General features: G+C 38.5%; 1 protein-coding gene across 10 annotated transcripts in view; it reads left to right on the top strand.

Annotated features, from left to right (window-relative positions):
* The first annotated feature begins 3,504 nt into the window (after positions 1–3,504).
* MYT1L (myelin transcription factor 1 like) overlaps positions 3,505–27,504 on the top strand; it is a 327,925-nt gene continuing 303,925 nt past the window's right edge. For 3 of the 10 annotated variants that reach the window (XM_035321976.1, XM_035321979.1, XM_035321974.1), the window contains exon 1: positions 10,257–10,831. The gene's annotated coding sequence lies outside the window, so the exon portion shown is untranslated. Of the gene's footprint in view, positions 3,642–3,721; positions 3,745–9,933; positions 10,231–10,253; positions 10,832–27,504 lie in introns of those variants that run through there. The other 7 variants (XM_035321978.1, XM_035321975.1, XM_035321970.1 and 4 more) reach the window with 6 other exon arrangements.

Here is a 27,504-nt window from a genome sequence, read left to right as displayed (position 1 = left end):
AGGCTGGGGAATATATCTGCTATCTTTTGAAAGCATAGATGTTTTAAATGGACTGTGACTACAAAATTGCACAGCCTGAGCTTTCTGTCCAGTAGAAAAGGGGTTAAAATTTAATAAGTGTTGGACAGGAGGAAGGGAAAAAACCCTAGGCAGAATGTCTCCACACAGAGAAACAGAGAACAGTTAATTTGTGCTCCAAACTGCCAAGGACAGCAGAAAAAAGCAACTAGTATAAATAATTAAAGAAGAGATTAGATAAATATTTGGGGAGGGGGTACTGTGATAGTGTAATTGCTGACGTTGATGAGAGGTGGACTTCTGTGCTTCCTGGCCCCTTTTGTTCAATGGTGTCCTACAATCCATTACTTAGTAGCCTGACATATGCCATAATTTTTAGGGTTTAAACCACGTTTTTTTTTTTTTTATTATTATTATTATTATTAAAAAAAAAAAGGCTTGCATAAGAATGAACTGTAGAACACCGGCTGGGATGTGACTCTGTCATACAATGTGGCTTTATGATTCATTCATTTCCCCAGACTTTATTTCTCCAGAGCTGGTCCTGGGTTGGCATCCTGAGCCCTGCAAAGACATACAGGGCTGAGTGGAAGGAATATAAATGCTTCACTGGAGCCAGACTCAGGCTGGGGCAGTTGCTGTCAATATACTGAAGCTGAAATACATTGACAGGGTGGTGGGGGAGGTGTTCTGCAGTGCTGCAGATCCCAGGAATACCTTATCTTGGGAGCAGAGAATTAGATTTTTTTTAAACATTCACCAACACGGTTGTTTCTTGTTTCAGAGATAAACAGCTACAATGTCAGGTAAACAGCATAGCCTGTTTTTTATTGTTTAAAAGGGAAAAAAAAACTCAAAAAACATATTTTAGTAACAATTAATAGCTTTACACTTGAGCACAAAAATATTACTTAAAGACTATAAGATATTAAGCTTGAAGATAATCTTTAACAAATGAAATATTTTTCTATTGAAAGAAAGGGAAGCAAGCAGACAACTTACAATGAAATATTAAATTTGCAGTGCTTGATTTCTAACAAAGCCTTTAAAAATAAAGCTTTCATTAAAATACTCTTCAGAGCTCAGAAATACTTGCAAACACATCAAAGGACACAATAACTCTGTTAATCTATCAATTAAACCACTTTGATTTTTCATGTCTGTTTTCCTATGTTCACATTCTTATTTTTTATGATATGAATGTTTAACGTTATAAAAATATCCCACATGTATTGCAGGCTTCCGTGTCACAGCGGTATATATGGTAATCTTGGGGTGTCATCTTTTACCCTGCGGTGACTGCACATACCCTAGAGAGGTGTTCTCGCTCACTCACTGCAGCCAGACTGTATGGCAAGCTCAGCCTGGCTCTCTTGGAGACAGGGAAATGCAAGGTACCATTTTTTTATTTTTTTTTTTTTTTATTTTTTTTAGCAGACTGTAAATGATTCCTATTCTTTGCTCCACAGAACATCCGATGTGGTGCCCAATCGGCTGAGAAAGCTGCACAGACGTCAGTGTCTGTGTGTGTGTGTGTGCGCGAGCGTGTGTCTGCACAGCCAACTGCAGCTGGAACCTCCATTAGAGCAGCCCTATTGATTTCTGGTTCACACTGCAGTAACAGGGCTGGAGCGTGGGGAAGGAGGGAAGGGGGCGGAGGGGGGGGGGGGGGGAGGTAGGGGTGGCGGGGAGAGAGAAAAAGGCAGGGGAAAAAAAATCCCAGGATGACTTAAAAACGAGAATTAATGGAAGGCACATCGGGTTGTCTGCACATATGTACAGCACATACATGGCTGTTTCCAGAGGTGTGCCACTGCGCTGTTTCCTTAAAAAGAAAGAAAGGGGGGGGAAGGAGGGGGGGTGAGGGAGGGGTGGGGGGGAGAAAAGAACAAAAACCAGTCAGAGCAATCCCCGCACCTCAAATAACAACAGTCTGCCGAGGTTTCAGATCCAGTGCATACTTGGATCGATGTTTTCTTGCTGCTTTGCTTTGCACACCGAAGCTGTCTGCAAAATGTTTGTTTCATTGAAGGACTGCAGGAGATGCCCGCTTTAAATTGCTCTTTCTCTGTGCACCCTGTTATCTGCGGGAGGTGGTTGAGGGGTAAAAATTCTGCTCGGAGTCTGTCAAATGTAGTGCACAGAGAGCTCCAGGAAGTTGCTCTGCATTTACTGACAGTCATTTTCTCGTGATGCATAATGCACAAGGTGCCATTGCAAGCTGAGGTGTAAAAACAGGGAAAAATGATGTTTATGGTAGTGACTGAGCTTTCCTCTTCCTCTGAGATTTCTTTCCCAGCTAATATCTGGGAATAATTTATAGCTGCATGTTAATATGTTGTCTTCGTATTTCAGCACATCTGCGAAGAAAATCCCTGCAAAGAAAGTGTCTTTTCACAATCGCTGTATGTCATTCTGGCAAACTATAACTGTGAGCAGTACACAATTAAGGGGGGGAAACCCCCCAGCACTGTTATCTGTTTAGGGAGTGGGGGAAGGGGCGACGGTAATACCTTTAAAAAAACGAAAGGCGGTAAGCCATTATTAGCAAAAGCTATATTGAGCATGCTTGCCAGACAGGCAGTGCAGCTCAGCTCTAGTTCCGCCCAGACATGTGCCTTGCCATTTTCATTTTAATCAGTCTGCTCAGGATGGCTGCTGATTCATTTTGCGGGATGGCCCCCTGGGAGCCAAGGTGGAAGCCTGAGGCGAGCTGCTATTGCATCAATGCAGCACTCCAGATCAGACACAAGGAGGGGAGACAAGGCTTCGGCAGCAGATCGAGTTCAAAATAACAGCCTCGCTATTAAAAAAACAAACCAAAACACCCACCCCTCCACAGACAAATAAAACCTCTATGGGAATAATAAAAATAAAAGAAGGAAAAACCCCGAACTCCATCCCATCCTCTTCCCGCACCGTCTCCCCCCCACCCCCCCCAAAAAAAAAAATAATTAAATAAAACACAATTAGCACAGAGAAAAATCTCTTCTGCTCCTTCCTTCCCCTTGCACCCTGGAATCTCTGGAGCTACCATTTCTTTTCACAACTCCTCGTTTAAAAAGAAAAAGGACGCTCTCTATTTCTCTATTTACCTGATAACTAGCTGGGGGTGGGATACCTGATTTAGCTGGAGACTTTGATTTGTGGGATTGACAACCTTATTATGCAGTGAGCTTATTATTGATATTATTCTGCTCTCGGTTGCCATGACCACCTTGTGAGAGACATTCAATTTTCTCTCTTCCATCATCATTATCTATGAGGCCATCTGTTGTGGAAAATGAATTCAGCCTCATTTGCATGACTGATAAGCAAATTTTTTTTTATCTATTTAACAGAAGGTCATATGCCGGGGATTTGGAGCTGGTGAAAAAAAAAAAAAAAAAAAAAAAAGTGGAGGAAAAAAAAAGGCATCTCGAGAGGATGAGTGGGAGTGCGTGCATTAGAGGATGTATGTGGAAGTAAAACAGATCCCTCAGGCCTGCTAGCCTATCCTACTGCATTTGTCATTCCTGCCAGGGCGACATTTTTTTCCCCCTAAGCTTCTGCACACTAAAGAGAGTGAGAGCTTTTTCCCTGCAGTCTTCTTGAAGCCCCCCTGATTTTTTTACTCAGTGTTGGTGGGTGTATTTTAATATATATTTATATTTTGAATTCCCTGGAACATGGGGTATCTTTTCAGTGTTCAATGAAGAAAAAAGCAGCCTTTTCTGGGTCTCTGTGGTATGCTTCTTACTCCTCATCCTTTCAAAGTTGTAGTAAGCCAGGGTGTTTCTTAACTATGCTGAAATGTCTTTTGTATGTTTAACTTGTAAATGGTTAATGGTGCAGGTGTGGAATATGTTTTATGCAGGGTGGGGGTTGATTCTTTTAGCTAACTGGAAAGATTATTGTGATTTTTGCAGTCGTTCTGTAGCTTGTACTTAAATGTCCATTGTTTGCTCTTTTCAAGTTCTTCTGACAATACTGCTGTGCAGCCAAAATTATATTGGGCTGTAGAATAGCTTAAAAAATCCTAAAGTGAGTGTTTACAATATGAACGCATAATGTTGCATGCATTAAGCATGTTGTTGTTTATGTAAACTTGCTGCATGTTGGACAGTACTTGTTTGATATGGAGAACCTGAGACAAAAACTTCACAGACTGGAAAGCTCAAGTCTCCTGACAGCCAAATACAATTAAATAAAAGATTATAAGATAATATGTTTTTACACTAAAATGACATTTGAAAACAGTGGATTTGTACTTTAAAGGGGAACACTAGTACAAGAGTAGCATTTTTAAATAACACTATTTTAAATGTCTTGTATCTGTAATAGTTTTTCCTTTTCATAAAGAGAATCAGCTCCGTAAATAAGGGATGGTTAATTCAGTTAACCCACTGAGAATGTCGTAGTCTATACTTCAATTTTAAAATAGTTCAGATAAGTATGACTGTAGTCCATGTAAATTTAGTTTGAATTTGTTAATGGTATTAATTTAGTTTTAAATACTAACTGAAGAGTATAACAAAAAATGAATTATAATAGTTAGTAAAAAAGAAATGACTTATTATCCTCTTACAGAAGAGATGTTACACAAGTTTGCTTCATTTGTCACTAAAAAAGATTAAACTTAATGGAACAGAAGCATGCCATTGCTTTCTGTGTACTGAATAAGCTACACAGCTTCATGTAGCCAAAAAGAGGTTTATATATATACATATGTATTTTTTTTTTCTGCAGAAGTAATGTGTGCATAACTAGAGTTTTTACATGAAAAGTGTTTTGCATGGTTGATAATGCTCCTTTTAAAGATAGGAAAGGAGATATACATTTTTTATTGCAAATAAATGCATTTGGGTTTTATTTACAATCTCTTTACAAAATTCTCTTTCTTAAAAAAAAAGAAAATTTTTTTCATATTTTGTACTTACAACAGAGAAATGGTTGTGGGTGTTGAATTTCAGGTTGAAAGAAGTTTCACTTTTATTGAGGTCAGATAGAGACCAAGTGTCTGACTTGCCTACATTAAGTAACTTATTCTAAATTGCTTGATTAAAAATTGTCGTTGTTTTTTTTTTTTTCTTTTTTTTTTTTCTTTTAGAAAATGCTCTGCAACAGACCTAGCATTAACTTGTCATGATAATCTCTTGCTGATAGTTGTTTAAAGGATACTTTTTTCCTCTTATCCCTCCGATTGCGGACAGAGTATCTTTCTTGCAGATTTTTTTAAAGTAATAACGTTTAATACTCCTTTTGGCATCAGCCATATTTATCATGCCTGTTGGAATTTGCAGTGAAAGTTGGATTACAAAACTAATTTCACACTCAAAGTTCAGCACAGTGCATCTGGTGGTTGGGGTGGATTGTTTGAAATGGTACTAGTTTCCTCAATGGACATCAGCTGGAAGTAATGGGACACTGTGTATTATCAGGCTGCCTTCTAGCATGCAAAGGTTGAGGTCTCCGTCTTCTCCCCTCCCCCCCCCCTTCACTTGGATTGTTAGCATCTTCCAAAGCCTTGCGAATAAAAAATCGGCAAACTTCTGAAAAAAAAGCCTAACAGATAACATAGTCAGTTCTCTCCCCCTGCCCCCCAAAAGTTAATTACCAAGCTTGGTTGGATTCCTCCCCGCCACCCTGACATTTGACTGCCGCTAATTCACTGATTAATCTCATTAATGTGATTAGAGCGGGATTTGGAGCTGGCTGCCATTGTTCTGCGGGCAGTGCTGCTCGCTCGCCGCCTCCTCCTGTTTGGCCGCGGTGTTTCCCGGGCGCCCCCCTCTCGGTTCAGCACCGGGAGCTGTCCGCCGCCATCGCCCCGGCCGGCCTCCGCTCGCCGGGCAGCCGGGGGGCGGCTCCGGGCACCCCTAACCGGGCGGTGTGAACGCGGCTCTGCTTTCCAGTTTTTTTTTTTTTTTTTTTAATTATTTTTTTATTTATTTATTTGTCTTTCTCAGACAGATCCACGGGGCAGTGTAGTTTAAATGCTACTCCCTTGCAGCCATGCAATTTAACTCGCAAAATATGAGGGACACTACAGCTTGTTGCCATACTTAGTCCCACTTCTTCTTAGGAAAAAAAAAAAAAAAAAAAAAAAAAAAAAAAAAAAAGAGTGCTTGGTTGAGCTAAATCCTTTCATTTCTCTTCTTTTGGCACAAGTAAACAATGCGTCTAGCCTACCACTTCAAAATTACATTTGCGCTTGCCAGCAGTGTTGTGCCTGAGGTCTTTCCTCTGTCTGCACTGCATTTTTTTTCCAGAGTTAGAAAATAGTAAGCATTTTATTGATTGAAACTTGATCTGGGAGATTTTTTAAGGTTTCGTTATACATATAAATGACTTTTGCAGTCTTCGGTTGCAACAGTATTTAATATTCAGGTTTGTAGGTTAGACAGTTTTAAATCAGAATAGGAATAACTTCTTCAAAGTAAGGCACTTTACACGGCACTGATCTTCTCAGCCCTTTTTGGTATTTTGACTTTTATTATCTAGAAGTTACATTGTTATCATTTAATAACTGCCAACTGCACATGCGCAGTAACTTTTTTTTTTTTTTTTTTTTTTTTCTAATATCATGTCTTTCATTTGTATTCTTTATGAACATGACCCTGTACTGGAAAATGAAGCCACACATTAAACTATATTGTGTGAAGGATTTGCCAGGACACGCAGTGAACTCCTGCAAATCCCTGAATTAAGAATACTTTTCATGATAAAGTGTCTTGCTGAGGAAACGGTGGGATCTATTAAATAACACACTACATTTAAAAAGATTTAAGTATAGTTAATGTCAGTGAATCCTCTGCAGCCATTGAAATCTATGGATAAATAATATTTGCATCCAAAACTGACAAAGTGCACCAAAATTGAAAAAGTCTGTTGCTTGCTTTACTATACATTTCACTTTCATGTAGTTTTTCAATTACTGATACCATATTCTTAATAAGATTTCCCATTTCCTTTTCATTTCACTTTCTTCCCTTTTCTTTCTCAACCCAAATCAAAAGCCTGGTGACTAAAGTATTGTCTCTTTAACTGTTTTACAGAACTATACGTTTAAAGGATGTATAAAATAGGACTGTATAGGAACAGGTTTTAACAGTGACAGCCACAATATGCAGGCCAATTAAGGCTGCTCGTTAGCGGGTATATTCTTGTAATACTCCTGTCAAGCTGAAATTGTACTCCCTTATTGACAGTAGTGGCTTCGTCTGATGTTTGAATTATGCTTTCTGTGTTTGTCTAATGTTTTAAGTCTCATTAGAAACTGCTACCAAGTGAGAAAGTAAAAGAAAATGAAGGCTTTTCAAGCATACCTTACATGAAATTTGCTAACCTGGCTAACCTAACCTTCAGGAAAAATACTGTGCTCTCATTAACACTGCTTAAACATGACCTGCATCTCCTTTTCCCCATGGATAATGCACGTTGACGAGACACAGGCTGGGGGAGGGAGAATCCATCCCACAACATTAAACCCATACCCTAATGTCTTATGGAGGATAATTAGGCCAATGAATCACCAGTCTCCCAAAATTATTTTTCACACTGATCTTTTTGTAAATGTTTCTAATTTATACATCCCCCCTCCCTTTAAGTCTCTATCACCACCACAGGATTTATACACATTCTGCCCCATTTAAGGCAAGTATTGTTCTTGTCTTCAGTGAGAGAAACATCCAGCTATTTCTTTGTGTCATCCCGAAGACTGGACAAAATTATGAGATATTTTTTTTCTGGCTAAATCACTTCAAAGCCTTTTAAAAAGTTTGAAAACACCTGCCATGATATGTGTGCCACATAGTCATCTTCACAATCCTATTACGGCTAGCCAGAATCTAACATAAGGTGGTTAGCTCATGAGGGAGAAGACAAGCTTTGATTTTTGAAACAAGAATACAGTTATTCAAAGATTCTGCGGTATGTTAGAAAGTCATCAGGTTCATCTTTAGGGGTACAGATACCCCTATACACATACAAAGGAGCCCTTTGACCACCAGGTGTGTGCCTGCTTCTCAGCCTGCGCTGGTATGGGTGAAAAAGAACAAAATGACATGCACTCGCTAGAAACCAAACATGGTAGCTGTTTCCCCGGAACGAGGAGAAGGCTTTTCTCCTTGCAGCCCTGCTCTGCGCAGCCTTCTCCGTGCTCCCTGCCTGCACCTGCGGCCCAGCCAGGCGCTGCTCCTGGGCCTCCGCGCCTCGGCCTCGGGGGAGTCCTGCGAGGACAGGGAGATGTAATCAGAGATGACAGAGAAAAATTAACGGGAAAGGAGGAAAAAAAAAAAATAGAGCGAGGTGGAGATGGGGGGCGGGGGAAGGTACACGTAAATCCCCTTTTTACTTTCCGAGGGAAACACTGCGTTTTCCACCAAAAACGTGGAAGTCGTGAGGGCTCTGCTATTGTTAGTCCCTTTCCCAGCAGGCTGGCTCTCTACTGATTCCCTTTGACAAACTTTCCCGAAAAAGCCCCTCTCCTGCCATCACAGCGCGGCTCTGGGGCTGCCGTGATGGCTCGGGCTGTGAAGGGCCGGTGCGGTGGAGGCTGATCTTCACACTGCAGTGTGATTTCTGGCGAGGCTAGATGGGAAGGGAATTGTAACCTCTGTAGTAACCGACATGTCTGGCCTCCACACGTCAGGCAGCGGGCTCGGGCTCGGCAGGGATTACCTCCGAGGGCTGCCCGAGGGTGTTCCTGGTGACTGGCGGGGCAGTCCCCCCCGCCTCAGCCGCGGCCAGCGGGGCTGTGCCCGCGGTGCCCTTGCAGCGGCGGGGCTGCCCGCACCGAGCGCCCCCGCGCAGGGCGAGCCGCGGCGGGGAGGGTTGGAGGGAGGGATGAGAGAGGGAGGGAGGGAAGGATGGAGGAAGGGAGGGATGGAGGGAGGGAGGGAGCGCTGCGGGGAGGAGGGGGCTGCAGCAGCACAATGGCAGTAAGGAGGGCAACGACACCGGCAGGCGCGCGTGTGTGTGCGGGGAGGGGGGAGACGGAGGGGTGGGGGCACATGTGTGTATGTGCGTGCGCTGCCCAGGGCCCTTCCCGGGAGGCAGGCAGCCGGCCCACAGGGATGGATGCTGAGGGTAGCAGCGCCGGGGGCTCCCCGGAGGGAGGCACCGCGGTGCTCGGGCAGGCAGCGGGCACGGCTCCGCGGGGGTTCCGAGCTTCCTCTCCCCCCCCCCCCCACCCCTCCCACCCCCGTGCCAACCCGTGGGGGTGCCGCTGCCCCAGCCTAGAGCTCACAGCCTCTCACACCTCTACCGAAATGACATTTCGGGGACGGGGTTAAAAAAGAAGAGGTTCCCCTCTGGCGAGCCGCTCCCGTCGGAGGGGGATCCGGCTGCCCGGGGGCTAGCCCCGGGGGGAAGCTGCCAGGGGCCGCAGCACGGTGGCGGGCAGCCCCCGCAGCGGCGCTCCCAGGCAGCGAGGTGCCTTTCTCCCCCCCGCTTATTGTCTGCAGGACACGGCCCCGGCATTTGGGAACGCCGGCCGCGGCTAAGCGGGGGCAGCAGGAGCCGCAAAATCCACGTCAAATTGCTGGGAAAGGGGGGGAAGGAAGCGCTGCGGAGAAGTACGCGCAAATCTGGCCCTTTTTGTGTGCGAGCCCTTGTTTACGCTTGGTCTGTTGATCACCCGAAGTTTAGCTTGCGCAAGTTGCTAATGGGGGAAGGCTGCTAATTTTGTCATCTGGGGACAGTTCATTTCTTTTGTTTCAAAAGGCAGAACACGGGGGGTGAGCAGGTAAAATAAGCGAGGCGCTCAGCGATCCGGCTGAATTAACTCTTGTGAACCCTGGAGAGGTACCCCAGAGGCAAGGCAATGCCTATTTTAAGTCCTTATTTTCCGTCAAAGATACAGTCAGAGGCCGAATGATTTTGGGGGCGGGGGGGGGGGGGGGGGGGAGGGGGGATGAGGGGGGGGGGGGACCGTTCTGTAGCGGAGACACCATTTTACGCCGGCAGCAGCTCCAGGGCCGTATTTTTAGCTTTGCCCCCTCCCCGGCGAGGCGGAGGGCGGCTGGAGGTCGGGCCCACCGGGGACCCCGGCTTGAGGCGGCACGGGGTGGAGGAGGGGGGCGCAGAGACTGTCCCCGACCCCGACCCCATCCCTGCCCGCCTCCCGCCGGGGCTGGGCGTGCGCGGCCGCGGCGCGCGACTCGGGGCGCGCATCGGGAGCGGGAAGATGGATGCGCGGCGCGCTGCCTAGAGGATGCGGGCGGAGGCAGGGTAAGTCGGCGATCCGCTGCCGAGGCCGTTCTGCCGCAGGGATGTGGTCTTTAAGGGAAGCGGTGTTTGCTGCCTGCCGCGCTGCCCCGGCTTCTTCCAGCTCTCCGCCGCCGCTTTGCTGCTCTTAAATGGAGGTTCCAGCTGATCTAGCAGGAGCAGAGCCGCACGCGTGCCCCTCTTTTCGGCGCTCGGTGGTGGCAACTTATTAATTTCTTGTCTTCGACTTCAGGCCCGTCGGTTTCCTGTCTGAAAGCATTATTACTTTTGTCCATGTGGCAAAATAATTAGCATACAGATGAGAAGGGATCCTGCCTCTGAGCCTCAGTTGCAGGAGAAGATGTGCAGTGGAAAGTTGATTGGATGAATGGAGAACAAATGGTGGGCGTTCAAAAGCATTAGGAGAGTTTTGTTGTCGTGGAGCAGGTTTGTCAGTTTTCTGGGTGAATCTCGTAAGATGGAAGGCAGGGTGGCTGGTGCTGAGACGACTGCTTGACAGACTGTGGCCTACTTGAAGGTGTACATTTGGACTGCATGCATAGCTAATTCATTTGGACTACTTTGTTTTGCAATTCTACGGCTTTCCCTTTGCAATTCCCTCAAGGTAAATATGTTCTTTTGTCACTGTTGTTGCTTGAAGGGCACTTTGTTGTTGTTCACAAAGTGATGGAAAGTTCAACTCTTTGGGCAGTTAACAGAAGAATAGCTGGGTTTTGTACTTCTCCCACCCCAGCTTCTCAACACATCCTCCTGTGCATAGAGCTGGAGGAAGCTGAGCAGCTCAGGGCCCGATCTTGCTCTCACTGAAGTCTGCGGGGAGTTTGACATTGCTTCCAGTGAAAACAGGATCGAGCCCTCAGTGGTTGTTGTTTTAAGAATGACTGCTGGAAATATCAGAATTCTGCTTTCTATTTTCCAGAACAATGTGGGTAGACCTGTAAAATTAACAGCTACTGTTTCAATGAAAACCCTGATGTGATTAATTTGATTGGTGTGGTATGTATTTTCATGGCTGAAAAGGGGAGAAAAATGCTTATTTAACACAAACTCAGTAGTAATTCTAAAAACTGAAGTTATTGATCGACAAATTACAAGTGAGTCTCTCAGCTCCAGATATCTCCAATATATATGTATCTTTATGAAGGCTTCTTTATTGAAAGGAGAAAACAAAAGAAGAATATAAACAAGCTATATTTGAAATGCATATCTTTTGCCAGATAATAACACTGAGTCAGACTGGAATCCCACTTCTCGAACAGAGCATCCATTGATAGGCATTTCTTATATAATTCAGATGCTGTATATAAAATATGGGGTGCTTTAACATTTAGAAACATTTGCTTTTTCTCTATAGTCATTAAGGAATATATTTATCCAATTTTAATGATTCTTAATCTCCTTTAAAATGGTGATTTTCAATTTAACTGACCTAATTTTGAAACAGCAGTTAAGGTTGGGGTTAAGTAGAAATGATTATCCTTTTATTGTCTTTATGCAGGTTTTTTGACTATTTTAGAACAGTTCCATGACTGATTGTCATTCATTTTAGAGGTGTGGGGGTTTTGTACCATTAATTATGTTGTTTTGGAGAACAACAGTATATAGTTCCAAACAATATTTCATTTTTACCTCAATTTTACCTCTCTTCTCCTGTTTATTATTATTATTATTTATTATTATTTTTTTTAATTTATATTTAGTTAACATTTCAGATTTACTTAATAGTTTGTTTTCAAAAATTAGAAAATGAATAAAAGTCTTTGTCATGTCACTCTGCAAACAACAAAAAAATCTTGGAATAAGCCGTTAACCCTTTCTAGACAGTTAGCAGGTACTTCTGCTGATTTCTCAAGGTTCTTCAAGTTGGGAATAATAAGGTTAAACTTGGTTGCTATGATGTTGTCTGGTGAATGTATATGTGTATACTTGTTTGCAATATGTTACATTTAAAAACAATTGAGGCGGCAACATAACACTCCTAACATTAGAAATACAGAGTGATGTGAGACTGTATACAATAAAGCAGAATTTTTCCTTGGGGGGGGGGTGGGGATGGAGAAGTAATGACTTTTTTTAAAAAAAATACAAGGATTTGTCAAGTGAAACAAAGAGAATAGTAAACGATCACAGTGAGTGAATACAGCATTCAGCACATTTTAAACAAACCAGAGGAGGATTCAATTTTGTATGTATTTTGCAGTCTGAACTTTCTGGAGAGGCTTTTTTTTTTTTTTTTTTTTTTTTTTTTTTTCCCACCCTATTATTTCAACCAACAAGGGCAATAGTTAAATCCTAAATATCTGAAGTGGTTTATTTGTTTTAGATTTAAATACCCACTTATATATCCACCTTTTTTAAAAAGGGCATCGGTTTTATCATAGTAATTCTTAGTTCGAAGTATGACTTTGTTGTTTTAGTCTGCAGTCTTGTATCTTACATATTATAGAAATGTGTGTGTTTGGAGACAAAGACAATTAAGAAAGAAGAGGACCTACTTCAGTGTATTCAAAGGTGTATTATTTCTCCAGATTTGTGAAGGACCATTTCTGAAGGTCTTTTTTTGTTTTGTTTTGTTTTTCTTTTGTCTTTTTTTTAATTTTTATGTTGAGATGATGAATAAGATACGCAAAGACTATTTTGATTGCACATACATGCAAATTGGTATATGGGGATTTATTAGCTAGACATAGAAACTTAGCCATATGAATGTCAAAAAAAAAATGTACTGTTTTGAAAACTGTTCTTCTGTACAAGTCAGGCTTTATGTAGACTTGAAAAGAATGAAAATATAATTCACACCCATCAGCATTTCCATGGGAAATCAACATGGGCATTTCATTTTTAAATGCATAGTACAAGCTCATTTATAAAACAAAGTTCTATGTGATAAACCTATTTCTTGATCAACCCTGAGCACAGTACTAGTTTTGTTGAGAGATTCAGTGGTGGAAAAGTACTTTGATATTAAATACATATGCAAATCTGAAAACTATCCTTATGGAAAAACTGAATTTAATATTCCCCTACCTGAACTTGATAGATGTTTGCATCATGGTGATCAACTTTCAATAAAGACGCAAAGTTTTTGATAGTATAGTGCAAGTAAACTTTATGGCTGTAGATTACTTACTGACCTTTTCTTTCTCATAATAGGAGTCATTAACGATTCTAATAAGATTATCAATAATGGTTTAAACAGAAATGTAGTCAGATTTCTATGAATTGAAAATGAGTGTAGACAAAATAGCATAATCTCAATACAACCTAGATTAAAAAGTCACAAGGAGAACAAATCAAAGCATTTGTAGGCTGTTGACAAAGATTATCTCTTTAGAATCCTTCACAGCATTTATTTATTTATTTATTTATTATTAGAACCACTATTTTAACCTAGAGGAAAAATTAGAAAAATGTAATGAAAATGAAATGAAGGGGGAAAGTCTTGTGTTGGGAGGGGGAGTAGGGTGTGGAGACAGACAAAAAGCACAATAGGATTTTTGATCCTTTAAAAGGGATAATACTTTTAGTCAGGAAAACTGTAAACATTATTATTAGATTGGATTTAAAATCTGATCTCAGATCAGATTTGCAGTGTACATACTAGTTCAATATGTTTGCATTGAAGATGCAGATGTGGAACACAGTCACTAAGTAACAGAACTAGCCAACTTGGTTGTGGAAATAATCAAGGCTGCAGGGCACCCCATAGAGATCCATCAAATCAGGTCTGGTATAGAACTGTCTGGTAGGTTGAAAACATTAAGAAATCAATGCTGCGTCTGCCAGCAGATCCTTTGGTTTGCTGAAATTCCCACCTGCCTAATGCATCTGGGCAATTGGTTTCAGAAACCTGTTTCCTTCAGGATACATTTTCTGTATCTTGAGGGTCCAGCATAAGCAAATTGATTATAGCCCTGCACCAGGCAAACTCGTAAACATCTGTAAGATCACAGATTTTCAGCATAACCAGTACTGAGGTCTCCTATTTTCGGAAGTATTAAAAGTATACATCTCTCATACCTCATGTCAGAATGACATTTTTTAATCAGGAAGTTGATTAGAAAGGACGCGGTATACTATGAATGTATGTTCACTTGGCATAACTTCAGCTGCTTCAGTCTGAATCTTGCAAGTGCTGTCTGTCACTAGTTGCAGTGGTGAAAAGAATCAGTATAAAGTAGCATTATTTATTTTTATTTTTGTTGTTGTTGTTGTTGTTTGTTTGTTTGTTTGTTTTTAATTATTTTCACGATAGATTTTAAAAAGGCTGCTGTTTTGTTCCTACTTTACATGAGCCTGATCCTGACACCAGTGGAAAGACAACAATGAGCTTTGGATCAGGCTTGAAATATCTTTGTATAGAGTGGTAGGCCAAACATATTTCTCATGCAGCTCCAGTAAAATCATAAGAAAACACCCCCTCTCTGTCTCATATTTTTTTAATTAATAAGTTTATTTACTATTCGGAACATTTGAAAGAGCCTTTAGGTTGGTCAATGGGTAGCTTATTTTTTCTGGTCTAGTGATGTTTCACATGTATAGATAGAAATGGTGATACTAGAAAGGTGTAATGCCACAAGTATTTATGTTACATATAAATAGTTTGTTTCATTTTTCCAAGGGAAATTTCTTTTTGTCTTCCTGTCTCTAGCCAGTACTCGAGGATATTACCAAGGGAATAAAATTTTATGCCTAATTTTATTGTACCTCTGCCTAATGTGGTGTGAATAAGTACCATGTTACAGCATTTAACCCAGTCCATCTTTGTCACTTCCTGAACAGTTCCTCAGTTCAAATAAAATAGCCAAAATGCAAGAAGAGAAGATATCCAAGATTTGCTATGTGGGTGAGCTTTAGAGAGTGACTGTTCTTTCTGTTGGAGTAGATGCACTGGCATTCCTCTCAGTGCTGCAGCAGGGACATTCTATCACGTAAGGATCAGGGAATACCCTTGGAAGGGGTTCCCCAAGCCTCTTGTGATAAAGCGAGTCAGTGGCTATTCTGTTTATTTCTTTTCTCCTTTCTCAGAATTTGATGTCTTAATTTTCTGAATTTTCAAGTAGTTTATGTCCATTCAGCCTCTAAATAAGCAATCTTGATTTGTTTTAGTAACATATTTTCAGAAATATTAGAAATTCCTCTGCTGTCTGAAGGGGAAAAGGCCTGTGTTTGAATAAGAAACCATGTTTATAAAAACTTTGCATACATTGTGACAGTCATGTCTCATGCATAAATATCTAGGATTGTTTTCTGGGCATGTCCACAGTAAGAAATAAAACTGTTATGTCATAGAAAATGGTAAGGTTCAGTGCAAGGCTTTTTATTTTCTGTGCATCTTTTTAGTGTTAGGTATGTTTAAGGCAAGTAATGAATCCATAATGGTATTTCTGCAGTGACTTGGTTATGCAGCATAGTTTGACTGATTTTTATTTTTTTATTTTTTAATAAAAAATAGTAATAATAATAATAATAAAATAATAATAAAATAAAAAATAATAATAATAAAAAAACTTGGAGCTGACACTATAAAGTAAAGCTCATATTTTGTCAGCCTGTGCACACACAAAGTCCATTCTGGGTCTTGTTAGTAAACAGAGTTTACATGGATCAGGTTGAACTACCTTCACAGACAGAATAAAAAATTCCAGTAATGGTAAGATGCCTGCACAGATTGTGTACTACTTGTTTACTTAGACAAACAAACTTAGTAAGTTCATCAACGATTTCATAATGTTCTGACCCTTTGGCTGTGACCATCCTGCTCCCAATCTCAAACTCTATTTTCCAATGATGAAAAAAAAGAACATTTCGTTTGACCTTTTAAATTACTCAGCATGTTTGGACCTGCCTGAGCTTAAGGCATTTCTCTGTGTGGAGTTACTGGATCTCTGTATTCCAGGAAAGTATAATACTTCTTCAGACCTTGGGGATAGTAGGTGCAGGTCAGGCTGCAACATTCTTACAAGAATTAAGGTGATTTTTGGACATTTCAAGTAAAAGATGCAGAGGCTGTGATAAGAGCAATGAGTAACAACATCATGCCAGGGAAAGAGAATCAAGTTCAATTAAAAGGAAGCTGCTAGTGGAAAATAATAATAATAATAATAAAATAATAATAATAAAAAATTGAGATCCTATTGACCAGTACACAGAATTTGATGCTAACGAAAATGAGAACTCCGTGACCATTGGACATATGCCCTCAAAAAAGAGAAGAAAAGAACTTCAGAAATGGATATGGAGAACAAGCCTATTGAAAAGGGAGGAATAGAGGAGTCAGGAGGTGTACTTGGATAGAAGCCAGGAGAGCTTCATGAAACCACAGACCAGTTGGAGAAGCAGAGAAAGCTCAGGTAGGTTTATTCACATATACTGTTTCTGCTAGTTCTTTCACAATCTTAGGAACTCATTGCTTCTCAGTTCCTCCACCCATTTCTCAAAATGGTATCTAAGTATATGGGGACAGGGAAAAAAGAACATGTCATTCAAATAGCCAGATTATTTTAACAACATTTCCATATGGGTGGTCAATTATAAATGTAAATAAGATGAGTAGACCACACCTGCTATTCATAAATGTACACAAATATACAGAAGTATACACAAATATGTGTGGTCATGTAGTCTTTTTAGATTCTAATTATCAATTCCTTGCATACAGGGATAAAACCAATGGCATTGAAACATATATCTTAGTGTTCCATTAAGATGGGAAACATAAGACTATTTGCAAACAGTCTTGTCACCAAAAATGTTTTTTTTTTGTGAATGAAATGTACACATGTGGTATGAACCACATGCACATGCAGTCCCTTACTTTCTGAGAGGAAACCAAATTCAAAACATTATTTTTTCAGGGAAAGAAAGTAGATAGATTTTGTTGCTGGTTCAGAGAACTTGCTCACTGAATTAAACAGTAACAGCCATCCATTTCATTAGTGGATTTTCAGCTGATCTTTTCATGAACATCCCCTTTTATCTTCATGACCCTGTCAACATTTTTCAGCATGTATTCTTTCAACTTTGAGAGTGAGTTTCTAGGAAGGCCTCTTTTGCTTCTCCTTTTACAGTTATACTGCCTCACCTTCATTAGCTCTCGAGAAGTCCTTGTTGCACAGAAGCTGGTAACGTGTGTGGGTTGATCTACTCTGAAGAATCTTCTCAGGGCCTCAGCAAGTTATGAACAGACCATTGCCTGCTCAGTCACACTTACTGGCATGATTTTTCAGCTGATATGTATGGTAGTCCATGCACTGGATGCCAGCTTTCTGAATTGTCCGTCACAAGTCTGATCCATTTCATATTTTATGAGAAAACATATATATGGGAAAAGGGTGGAAGTTTTTATCTATGGCCTTTCCAACCTAATAATATCTTTTGTTTTGTTTTGTTTTATTTTGTTGATGTTTATTGGTGACCTTGGCTGAGAAGCACCAGATGATAATTAGAAGAAAAAAAAATAAATAAAAGAAAAGAAAAGGAAAAAAAAGACAGAAAAGGAAAGAAAAAGATACATCTTTTCAAAAGTTCTGTTTGCCCCTGGTAACACAACAGTCTGGGGGAAAGGTACACTTGAATAATGTACCTTGAAGCCTGAGCATCCTGATTTAGCAAATGCAAGCACTGCAAAGCAGTATGGTCCAAAACACCCAGTCATTTCAATCCAGAAGCCATTGTGCTTCATAAACAGTTCTGCGGACTAGATCTCATCCCATATACCTTCTTTCTTTACCTCCTACCTGCCCAAGAGCCAGCACAGATTGCCACAGTGTTACTTCCAGCCAACTCCAGTGGAAAACAAGGGCATATGACAGGAGTGCACATATGTTAATGACTCATGCACCCTGCACTTCTTATTTGTCATTTTATATGTTTGTTATGGTTAATAAAGTTTTATTTTGTGAAGACTGTGATGTATTTTTTCTGTGTAAAAAACTGATATGGAATTCTCTTTTCTATATGTGTTCTTGTCACCATATTCAGTAAAATGTGGATAACTTGAAATTAAATTTTTTAGCAGTCATAAGTATAGCTTACTCAAAGAGCAGAACAAGCAGATCCAAAGCAGTGCTGCCAATAACACATATGAGTGTATGCTTTTGAAGCTTCTAGAAGTTATATTGAGATTGGCTTCTATAATCGCTTTTTCATGTTCAGATTCTCCAGTCTTTCTACTGTTACTGAAAACATCTTCATTTTTGTTTTAGAGGTACTTTTTAATTTACCAAATATACATCAGAAGCCATTGGGCAACTCCTGTATCTTTATTTCCAGATGACACTTCAGGAGCTAGGAAAGAAAAGATAGAGTGGTGTTTTATTTTTTTTAAGAATTATGGTTAATAAAATAACTGTATCATTGTAAATATTGTGGTTTAGAAAACTGTCTTTGCATTACCGTACTGCAAAAACATTCCTAAAAATGAAAACTTTACATAGGTTTCATAATTGTACTGCAGTTATTGAGCCATCAACACTTAATTCAAAAACTCAAAAGTGTCATTTGTGTTTATGCAGATGAAAGTTAGGAGAAGCAGAAATGGGATGTCTTGCCTACTTTTTTTTATTATTATTATTTTTATTTTTTTTTGCTTTCCCACACTTCGCAAGATTATCAGCTCTTACACCTTTACAATAATCATGTTTATTACAGTTTTCAACACGAAAATGCTAACCAATGGTAGCAATCAGGGTTTACAGATTCCCAGAGACAGTATGCCTTTAGTTCTCCAGGATGCAAATACCTTTGATTTTTAGGCATTTCACTGGAAGGTTTGTATGTTCTCAGCACACAATTACAGGAGCTAGAGTTACATTCTCCTGTATCTAAAGCTTTGCTTCTTCTACTGACCATGGTAGATTTGTATCATGAGTGTTCCAAGGGCTAAAAATCTGACTGTGTTTACCCAGAAGGCAAATACCTGTACTTTGTGGCAACTTTTAGTTTTTGCCTCCATCATCTGCTTTTCTTTAATTTTCCTTCTTTTTTTGAAAAATCTGCTGATTAAATTTAAGCTGTGCATATGCAGAGAAGATAGGTGCTGCCTTCTGTAACAGACATAAGAACTCCATTGGTTTGCATATCTTTCTGATGTTATAGAATGAGTATGGAAAACTGGAAGTATGAAAATGAGCATCAAAATTGGGAAGTTAAGGAAAAAGAAGGGGTGTTCACACACACACACACACGAATGTAAAAGAAAAAGCACAAGGAAATAAGAATTGAGGAAGCTGAACCTAAATTTAAAAATTCCTTGGGCAGAATGCTGGGATCCCTCATTGCTTTGCCTCCAAATTTCTGCAAGCTGCATTAGCTATCCAGAATTCCAACATAGCTTTGTCTAGTGGAATAATTTATGGAGAACACTGTGTTTGTAAAAACCTTCAAGGTAGCATGAATTCTTAAAAGAAAATGCATTCCCAAGAGCTGTAGAGCAGCACAACTTTTTCTTGGAAAGGTTTATACTGTAGGCTGGACTTAAAAACAAATAGCTATAAGAGAACAAGTCCTTTTCTTACTCATCCTTGTAAATAAATTACAAGATTCCACCTGCCCCTTGTTTTGGCCAGATGAAGGATAAAAAGAAAACAAATAAATAAACATAGAGGACTGAAAAATGAGAAAGCAGAATCAGTAGCTGCTTTCATGACAAATATATAGTTGATACATATTATGACTTTTCCGATATGAGAATTACAGATTTCAGATCATAGCTTAACATTTTTTTGAAGGAGAAGCTTTGACCTGACTGTTAACTGTAACCCTAAAATGACTAAAAATGTCTCAGCTAGTGTTCACACATATACTTAACTGTTATTTTTCTGCTGAAACATCAAAATGTTAGAGCCATGGTAACAGTAAAAAGAATTTGCCAGACAGCTATATTAGAACAAGGAGATAATACATTTGCATGGATACTTTCACAGAGCCAGTGGCCTAATCCTAGTCCCACTGAAGTAATTTGGAATTTCTTCAGAGGAATGATGCAGTTTGTACTAGTTTCTCGATTTGTGAGATGTTAAAATATACACTATTCCAGTATGGCTTTCCAAGCAATTAAATATAAAATATAATTATTAACCAATGCTTTATCAATTGAATTCTTGATCGCTTTACCATTTTGCCCAAATGGAGGTCTGAATACTAAATTTGAGTTTGGCACGTCATTTCTGTAAGTAATTTCTTGATTAACCAAAATCTTGATTGTGGTAAGCTTGAAAACAATCTTTCCTCAGGAGGCATCATACCCATGACATAAGCCAAAAAATATTTTATTGTCCTCTCCAGAGGAAAGCTGCTGTTCCTGTTTACAAGTGCCTGAATCACTAATGATCAAAACAGTATCAAACTGAAAGGGATGGTATATCTGTATTAATCAACCTTTCTCTTTACTGTGTATGATTTTTAGATTTGTAATCATTTGTGGTAAGATCCTGACTACTTCTGGAAAATTATCTTTTAAATATATTCAGTTGTTGCCACTTTTCCTTCATCTTACTTGAAGAGAGATTTTACTGATATAATTCAAAAAAATCTGCATGTGAATGAAGAGTATGCAACTGCTTTAAGTACATAAACACTTACATGCATCATACAAGACAATACAGAAGTCTGAGTACATTGCTGCAAATCTTGAGAACCTCCTACAATATTTATTAATAATTGCAGATGCCTTCTAGGTATATTGGGAGGAATCTTATGATTTAGAAAATGAGATGGCTGTTTATGGACAATCATATCAGAATATGATCCTGATTCTTGGGTGATATACTCACTTGGTGCCCGTGTTGAAATTAATAGGTGTTCACCTGTGGCTTTGAAGTTAAATTTAAATGTCTACAGAATCAAGGCCTAACCATGCAAGTCAAATATCAAGTTCACTAAATTAAGTTTCAAGACATAATAAACTAAACCTTCATTAAAACTGAAGAAATTTATGAGTTCTTGTTATAAAAAATGAAAATGTGACAACAATGGGGAAAAAAAGCAGAGAATATTTTTCCTTCCAAAATAAAATAGTTTGATTTTCTATTAGAAAATTTCTATCTTGGGGGTACTTTGTTAACTTATATTGCACAGTCAACTACAATTACACCCAAAATACTTTTGGTTAAATCAAATAATCCCATTGAACTCATATGACTTTGACTTGCCAACTATCTGATTTTAAATTAACAAGAATAAATAAATTCATCTTATATGTCAAAATCTTTCTTAAGCTGCGATTGGGAGGATTTGTGTGGTACAAAGTAATTTGTTTTTCAAAGTGCTCAGCAGGCACTGCTGAAAGCCTCACATCTCTGGTTACAAGACATGAGCACACACCATTCTCTCAGCTTGGCCCTGCATGGTCAAAAAATTATTTTCAATAAGATAACTGTAATCGCTTGAACTTCACTTGCAGTTATAGAATTTCTTAGTTTGTCACTACATAGTAGAGATACAGAAAATAGATTTGGATACAGCTCATTGCTTGTGTAACATCATGCATCTTCTTTTGTCTTATGGAATGCTTTTGCAAATTAGAGATAACTTTGCATGTAAAGTACACTGCTTTGCAGGGAACTGTGATCTTGATCCTTTTGCCCTTTTCTTTTAATTGTTATTATATATATGTATGTATATATATATTTTTAAAGTTATTCTGGGCCTGCAAGAAAAAGAAAGTTAGAAGGGAAGATAAGAACAGGTTCCTCTGATCAGCATAAAAATCATTATTTTGTTTGACTTTTTTTTTTTTTTTTTTTCCTTGCAACTGTGAAAGACTCTACGGCTTGAAGGGATTTCAGTTTGATGATGACAGCTGGGAAGTAAACTGTAAAAGAATAACAGGCACAAAAGTGTTAGATCAGTCTTTTTACTAGCCTTTGGCTGATGAACTGGGTGATGGGGTATGATTACATCTTTATTCTACTCAACAAATTTTCCATCCTTTCTGTCATCTACTTATTTATTAATAAGCCAGTAAGAGAATCTCTCCATCTCAACAAATTGATCAGGTATGAGTGAAAGGTGTGCAAATATACCTGAGCTTGCTTTAATCTCTTCAGGTTAGATACTAGTCCCAAAGGAAATGTGGCCCTGTAGATCAGTATTTCTATTATACTCACTTTGTGCTGTTTTTGCTGAAATAGATGATTTAAGAGGTACAAAGTGTAGTTGAAAACAAGATTCTTCCACCCCACTTTTTTTTTTTTTTTTTTTTTTTTTAATTTCTTCCCTTAAAACACTGGTAAGAGTCTTGAATATGGAATTTCAAAAGGATCCGAAATGTACCAAGATAGGCAATTCAGTTAGTTGAACAAAGCATAATTCATGTTTCACTCCTGTTGTGTGTTTTGTAGTAAGCTTTATTTGAGAAAGAGTTGATTATTAAGAGCATGTTATGAAAAAGTGACATAAAACATTTTTATCTAATATGGCTTAATGAAATGTTCAAAGTGTGTATTCTGATCTAAGAATTAGAGAAATTTAGAAGAAACAGTGTTTTATTTGCTGAGATGACAAAAATAAATCACTGTTGGTGACAGGTAGTCTTAGTAGTTGATGTCTCATCCAGGAGTTTATTTTGATACAGAGACTGTATTATGTACATAATTGGCAGAATCATGGAAAAATTTGGGGTGGAAAGGACATCTGGAGATCCAGTCTAATCCTCCGCTCAAAGGGGTTTAAATCAGGAGAGCCATAATAAGATCTAATATTCAGTCTTCAGAGTAGTATGGAAGTATTGCAGAAGCATGTGAGAGGCTGTGCAAAAAAAATAAGTGCATTTAAATCATGTTCTCTAACTTTGTTTCAACATAATGATCTAATGCCCAGATAGAGTATGCTTCTATGTCTGTACTGTCAGCTTCTATGTCTGTACTGACTTCACCCTTTATTGATCTGATTGGTAATTTTATTTCTGGCATCTCCAACATGTCACTGGGGATAGAAAAGTCCCTATAGCCAAGAGCTGACTCTTTTGTTGGATCAGGTGGTGAAAGGGAATCTACAACATATGCACAGGTCAGAAAGGTGGGAGGAGAATGCAAAACTGAAGTCCAGTGTCAGTGAAAAATGTCTTTAAAAATACCTAACTAATTTTTCTGTTCTGGAAAATTATTGGGAAAAGCAGATGTTTTTAATCATGAGATCACACGACTTTCAAGTTAGAAAAGATACAGTAGGAAACAAGTCAACACCAATGGAAAGAGACCATGGATGGCCAAATAAATCCCATTTTCCCATTTTAAGCCCAAATTCCCATTTTAAGCTCTTTTGCAGAATAACAGAAACTAAAATGAAAAAGGAATTATGAAAAAAGTCATAAGGTCCAGAAGAGTGGGACAAAATAAGAAGCTGTGCACTTCAGTAAATGCAATTTGGAAATAAAACTGGGGTAGGAGTTCTCATATTATATATTTGTTTAAAAAATCTTTATTTTTTATTAAGGATTATGCTGGTTTTAATATGAGTAGTGACACTGTAGAATAATGAAAACAAGTTGTTTTTCTTTCTCCACAAGAAACATAATGCTGCTCTGTCTCCTGTTTACCTTTATGCTAATCTATGTTGACCCTAAGTATTCTTTGTTTCATGTATCAGAAATGGCACGGAGCTGCCTGATACAAAAATAAAAATGGGAAAAAATATGATTGTATTTCATTTTCTACTCATAGGACACAGATAGGTTGATGTCACTGTATAGAAAGCAAACAAACAAACAGGACCTTGGACACAGCTAGCATATGAAGGATCAAACACTTCTCTTTGTAACTCTACCGGGAAATTCAATGTGCCCAGTGGTTTTACGCATTTTGAAAGTATCTGGATACTACTGCAAGAAGAGCTTGGCTAACTTGGAGAGCACACTGCAGACCTGGCAGAATGTCAGTTATGAAAACAGACTACAGGTACTAATTTTAATTACAAATAAACAAACAAACAAAAAATATTTTTGAATTCAAAACTGTAGTATTTTTGAGGTCTTTTTAAAGAGACAGCTTTTTTCACACACACAAAAAACAAACACAAGTGTACTTTTTATAGCAGGCTTTCAGGCACATTTCTAACTTCAAAATGCTCTCAGGTTTGACATGATTTAACATTTTATAGAATCTTCACTCACCTTTAAGGTTTTGATATTTTTTCACATGATTTACACATGCATTTACATCTGTTTTTCACTCAGTCAAAATGAGATTGTTCTCAGCAATGTCAAGAAGAGATAAAGAAAGAGTCATAGGGGATAGTGAGACGTGGCATCACTTGAATCTTTATTTTCAAGCTCTGTGACTGACAAAGGTGTACTTTTTCTACAGGGATTTTTTTTATTATTTTTTATTATTATTATTATTTTTTTTAACAGCACTTAGCACAAGGTGTTTAGTTTCATGACTTGGGTTACTAGTAATAATAACATATTCACATTAGACATGCTGTGGAGACAAGACTTATTTTAGTGTGAGCCAAGGTCAGCTGCAGGTGAAGAACATGGCGCTGATATAACTGGCTTATTTGGGAACTTAAGTCTTGTTTTTCACTGTGGAGTTCAAAGTGAAATAATATGGGTCCCTTTTTAAAAAAAAAAAGTAAAAAACATGAGTACTCTTTATGTACTCCATATCAGTAACCACAAAGACAAAACTGGTTGACATTAATTTGTGTATACTTAACCGTTACTGTACAATCTCAGTGATGTGAACTGAATTCTCCGTTAGTCATGATCTACATCAGTATGTGCAAGGCAAAGATCAGGCCCACTGTTGATATGGTAAGATAAAGTACACTATTATGATTGTAAGTGAGGCATAATTCTCATTCGCCTCATATACAGGCATGTAAGTAATCCTGTGCAGGGCATTCCTGAAAATAATCTTTTGCATACCAGGACATCTCTTCGATGTACAGTGTAGTCCTTACTGAAGACTCAGTGTTCCTTCATCATTCAACAATTTCAGTAGTAATTATCGTTGATTTTTGTAACCTATAGTTATAGGACTCTGTGGTAAGCTGAAAATTTGGCAGACGTCTTAGTTAATTATAAAATTCCTGAATAAATGATTTTGATAAACATACTCTTCAAATGAAAGTTTAGGAATATATCAGTTTTTTTTTTAGTTACTATCTGCAGTTGTTCTTTCTTGGAATAAGTGACATGGTTTGCTTCTTGTACCCTAGAGAAAAACTGTGTGGTTACTCCATTTTATAAATCAGAGGTAGGAAAAAAAAAAAAAAAAAAAAGTTTAATAGTTTTATTTCAAAATAAAGAAAATATATACATTTACTTCTAGTAACGAGGTAATACAGTTTGGTATATTTGATCTTTCTTTGGGACAAAGGGATGGGTAAGGTGACGTTTTGAGGTTCTATGAATCTTTCTTTCCTGTAACTGCATAGCTGCAAAAGAAAAACAGAGAAATACAGAAAAGAAAAGCAGTACAATGAAGTGAAACAGAAGGATCTGACTATTTAACAAGACTGATCTTGTCTTTTAATAAATGCAGAGCAGGTGAAGACTAGCTAGTGACTGCAGATATTGGTAATGATCTAGTCACAGCAGTGTGGAACTTGGTGCTGACTAATTCATCCAGGTGCAAAATCAAAAAAAGTCTAAGCTCTGATTAAATTAATCTTTGGCTTGGGGTAATCTTTTAGGAAAGCAAACACTTGAGAACTATGAATTTTTACAGGGGAAAATACTGCTGCAAAGATACAAGTCAAATTCTAATAAAATATATGCAAATCTGTAAACATCTGGCAGAATTAGTTACATTGTGGTAACTTTGAAAATCTAGGAGTATCATAATGAAAATTTTAGAGAGAAAGGTAACTATTCTGAAGTATTTGTTTACTCTAAGTAATATATTTTGAAAATAGGCAAGTCTTTGAAAACTAAAGTCCTTCTTTGATTCAGTATAGGAAGGTTCCCTTCTCTCAGAAGTTAAAGGACGCAGCTGCTGTCTGAAAGCATACAAACTTTAAGCATGGTGTAATGGTCCCTCTGAGTCAACCTCCACACAAACACTAAAGATACCTAAAGTCATTAGGATTTCTTGGCTGTTTAATGTTTATATTTTGGTAGTGCCTAGGGTATCAATCAATCCAGGACTTTAGGAGGGGTTCCTCAAAGATCACAAAGGGTGTGGGATGGAACTGTATGTATTGATTTCTCCACTGGCTGCTACTTTTAATTGCAGTGAAGGAAGACAATTTTCTTAGAACCAATATTTGTGGTGTGAATTTAGAGATCTAATTGTGATACATATCTCTGCATCTATACATGTTTGAAGTAGTGGTATAGTTTGTTGAGTGCTAGCTGGTTTTGATTGCTGGTTAGGACTCAGCTGTACGTGTTCAAAGAGAATGGCAAACTCTACACTAGATATTCCGTATTGAAAGACTTATCTTTTATTCTTTAGACAAATAGTGAAGACAAATAGTTTGAGCTGGCAGGAGACACAAAACACCAGAATAGTAGTTGACACTGGTGAATATATGAAAGAAAGAAGGATTTCTACAAGAGGCAGGAAGAGCTTCAGGAAAACTGAAGCAACAGTTGTATGAAATAAGGGATCCTACGGTCAAAGACTGATAGCAGATAATCAAATTTGCTTACACTGGTAATTTAACATAGTAGTCTATGAGTGCAAAGGACTTTCCTGGATAAGGTTTAGTGTTCACCGCAAGTAATTCTGTGTCAAAATCATGTTGAAACTGAGTCATCTCTGACAATCAAGATACTGTCAGTAAATTCATAGGAATTAGAACTAATGCTTTGGGATCTTTTACAAAATTTGGCAAGATGAATCACAGAGGAGTCAACAAAAGATAAGCTACAGAAAAGTTTGTTTAATATGAAAAACAAATTTGTAGACTTCATTAGACATTTCTTCTTGCACATGCTCTTTTCTTTTCACACACCCATATCTTCCCTTTCCCATATTCTCCTGGTCCTTTCTGTCCTTTCTTTTTCTGATGGCATTGCATTTTTGCTTCTTACAGGGTGGCTTAAAGATGTCTGTAATCCCACTTGTGGTTCTCTGTGCCTGATGCAGTGGTCATTCATTACTGGAAAGAATTTCAAGACCTATAGATCAGGTTTTTCATGAAGATATGTTGGAAATATGTTATTTATCTATGTATTTTCCTTCCTCAGAACTGCCATTTTTAAATATCAGTTGTGTTTCTGTTGTGCAATTGTTTGTATAAAAACTGAAAATAATTGAAAAAAAGACAAAATGAAGCTATAAAAATATTCATTTTTTTGCCCTGTATAATGCAATAGCTGTT

This window comes from Oxyura jamaicensis, chromosome 3, assembly GCF_011077185.1.
Source record: "Oxyura jamaicensis isolate SHBP4307 breed ruddy duck chromosome 3, BPBGC_Ojam_1.0, whole genome shotgun sequence".
Taxonomy (NCBI): Eukaryota; Metazoa; Chordata; class Aves; order Anseriformes; family Anatidae; genus Oxyura; species Oxyura jamaicensis.
This window is presented reverse-complemented; position numbering and strand designations above follow the sequence as displayed.